Source organism: Corvus hawaiiensis, chromosome 22 (assembly GCF_020740725.1).
Source record: "Corvus hawaiiensis isolate bCorHaw1 chromosome 22, bCorHaw1.pri.cur, whole genome shotgun sequence".
Lineage (NCBI taxonomy): Eukaryota > Metazoa > Chordata > Aves > Passeriformes > Corvidae > Corvus > Corvus hawaiiensis.
The window spans coordinates 6877767-6880969 of record NC_063234.1 but is presented as its reverse complement, the minus strand read 5'-3'; the positions used below and the strand labels follow the sequence as shown (position 1 = coordinate 6880969).

The 3203-nt window shown below is 53.2% G+C and overlaps 1 long non-coding RNA gene across 1 annotated transcript; it reads left to right on the top strand.

The window, feature by feature from the left end:
• The first annotated feature begins 216 nt into the window (after nucleotides 1-216).
• Nucleotides 217-2854, top strand: LOC125337051. Its single transcript, XR_007207929.1, has 2 exons — nucleotides 217-683; nucleotides 1945-2854. It is a non-coding gene; the product is annotated as an uncharacterized LOC125337051 (long non-coding RNA).
• The last annotated feature ends 349 nt before the right edge of the window (nucleotides 2855-3203 follow it).

Below are 3203 nucleotides of genomic sequence, written 5' to 3'. Positions count from 1 at the left end.
TCCCGGCTGTGGTGGCGGTGGCGGGCGAGGCTCGCAGGGAGCCCGCGGAGGAGCGGGGCGGTCGCCAGCTGGCATTGGGCTGCGGCTGCGGGAAGTCACGTGACCACACACTCAAGATGGCGGCAGAGCCAGGAACTGGCGTCATTCCACTCTCAAGATGGCGGCAGTGACAGGAAGTCACGTGTCAGAACACCCAAGATGGCGGGCCGGGGGAAACTCGCGGCGCCACACTCAAGATGGTGACAGTGTACAGGAAATGACGCCGCACCACTCTCAAGATGGCGGCCCGGGCGCACGAGTCGAGCTGTCCTTCCCAAGATGGCGGCGGGCTGCGCATGCGCTGTGGGGAAGGACCAAAAATGTCGCCGCGGTAGAACCTCTCTCCTCATAAAGGCGTCTTCCCACCGGGGCCCGACCCCCAGCTCGGAGCGCGACCTCGCCACGGGGCTTCCCGGTGTGGGGAGGAGGGTGGTGGGTCAGGGCGGGCGGTGACAAGCAGCGGCGGGGCTCCATCTCCTGCCCCTCGGTGGTGGCACCTGCAGGCCAAAGGCGGTACTGCACCCAGGGCACAGCGGGATCCATTTCCTAACGGGAGTCCTGGAAGCAGAACTGGGTGTGTGTGGGAAACGAGGATGCTGCGGATGGAGGGATGGGAATGGCGAGCCCATAGTGAATGTTGTCTGGTGAGTCCCTGATGTGCCTGGTCTAATGCTGTGCGGTCACCAAGTCACCTCATTCTGGTTTAAACCGTCTTGGAATGTGCTGGAAACACAACTTGCACTATAAAAGGCACGTGAGAAACTTTGTGTTTTAGGGGCGTGCAGCTTCTGAATGACACAAATAGTTCAGATTGCCACAGGGCTGTGGTTCTGGGGCAGGAGTGTCGGACAAGTGGCATCTTTAGCGTCACCTTAATAGTTACTGTCCTTGGGGCTGCCGAGATGAGAACGAAGTGGTGTTCATGCCCCACTTGCAAACCACAGAGCAGGATAAAAGGTGTGACTGGGTATTTCTTTCCTGCTCTCTGCACTCTCTTAATGATGCCCTGAAGTGCTCTGGCTCATGGCAATATAATCCTCTTCCAGTGCCTGTCTGTGCAGCTGGGACAGTCCCCGAGTGTCCCACAGAATCCCTGGGGTTGGAAAAGCCCTTTGAGACCATCGGGTCCAGCTGCTGCCCCAGCACTGGCGAGGCCACCCCTGACCCATGTCCCCAGGTACCACATCAGGAGCCACCCACTGAGTGACACGAACTGGGGTGAGGGCTGCAGGCGCTGACAAGTGTCATTGCTCGCTGGCACTGGGGCTGGCATCCCAGAGGGGCTCCAAAAGCCCTGGTGTCCCGCAGGATGGCTGGTGTGGAGGCCACAGTGTGCACGGAGAGCAGCCCAAAGCCAGGCTCGGGACAGTTTCCCTGCGGTTCAGGGAACCTGAGCCTGAAGCACCTTTAACTCCCGTGTGCCTGGCACCTTTTTGTAGGTGTAAGTTTTTATGCACTTCAAAGCAGTTTTTGGGAGCTGTTCTGGGCACCCTGTGCCAGGGCCTCACCACCCTCACAGGGAGGAACTTCCTCCCAATATCCCATCTAAATCTACCCTCCTTCAGCTTAAGACATTCCCCCTTGTCCAAAATCCCTCTGCCATGGGCTGCTGCTGCTGCAGTGTTTGCTTTTTATGTTATTATATTGCATTTATCTACTGTCCACTAAAAGGGACTTTAGGAAGAAATGCTCCCCTGTCCTCTTGCCTCCAGATATTCCCATCCCGATGAATTCAGGTTTGATTTCATTCCTTAAGCCAGTTTTAGCATGAGCTAATTTTACTTAGAGCAGTAGTACCTTCAAGGAACTTTAAAATAATAAAACAGGAGTGGAAATGAGCGTCCAAATGCTCTGACAGGTGGCTCTGCCCTCCTGGCATCTGCCTGAATCCCTCCTTTCTCCCAGACAGGCCTGGCTGCCGAGGATGACCTGTGTGAGATCTGTGCCAACACTGCCTGCACTGGCTGCTTCTGAGTGAAGATGGAAAACCCCACAGAAGATGTGTCCAGCTGGGAAGTTTGTGCATTCCTGTGGCGAGATCATGTACTTTCACCAATCAGTATTTCTGGGCTCCATCTCCCACTGCAGCCAAACTGGAGCTGCCAGCTCGTGGGGACATCCCTGCAGTCCTGCAGCACCTGGATCAGGTGCCACCAGCAGAGCAGATCTGCCAGCAAGGAGGCTGTGACTGCTCTGGGAAGTTCAGTGCTGCAGGAGCTGGGTGGCACTGGAATGGAAATGCCCTGGGTTTCATTTCCCACTGTTTTGCCTGGGTTTGAACAAGCTCAGCATCTCCTGCAGCCTTTTAATAGCTAGTATTTAATAGCTAATATTTAATAGCTAATATTTGCTGTCTAATAATTAAAATTTAATACTTAATATCTGCCTGTGATTTGGCCTCCCCTACACACAACAGCAGCACTGGGTTATCCCCTTTCCCAGCCCTCATTCCCAGTGTGTTGGATCCCTTTCCCTTCTCCCTGTCTGCAGGTGACACCTCTGAGTTTGTAGCAGAACTGCAACAAATAACTTGAGACAAATTCCTGGTGTTTAGGAGCACTCTGACAGCCAGAAATCAGACTGTTCCTGATTGTTGTTGATTTAGGCAATGGGTGTAGAGGAGCACAGGAGTTCTTCCCTGGTTGTATACTGAGGTTCTTTAAACTCCCTGTAGGAGGAAGGAATTCCAAACTGCAGTGCTGGAATCACACTGAAATGAAAGCACTGCCTGTTGTGTTATTTCTCGGTGGCAAGATTGTGAAGAAAGGATGTGCCCATGTTTATATGCTGTATAGGAAATAAAAACTAGGAATAATTTGGGTTTTTTTTTTGTTTTGTTTACGTTATTGCTGGGTTTTGGGGTGGGTTTTGTTTTAGGATACTCTTCTTGCCTACTTGCTTTTTCCCCATATGAAGTGTTTCATGTCTGGGGCTTCCCTGAATAAAAGGTGTCATTTAATAATGTCCTGAAATTAAACCAATTTGTGGTCACAAAATCCCAGAATCACTGAAGTTGGAAAAGCCCTCAGGGATCATCGAGTCCCAGCTGTGCCTGATCCCCACCTTGGCACCAGCCCAGAGCACTGAGTGCCACGTCCAGGCCTTCCTTGGACACCTCCAGGGATGGGCACTCCAAACCTCCCTGGGCAGCCCCTGCCAAGGCC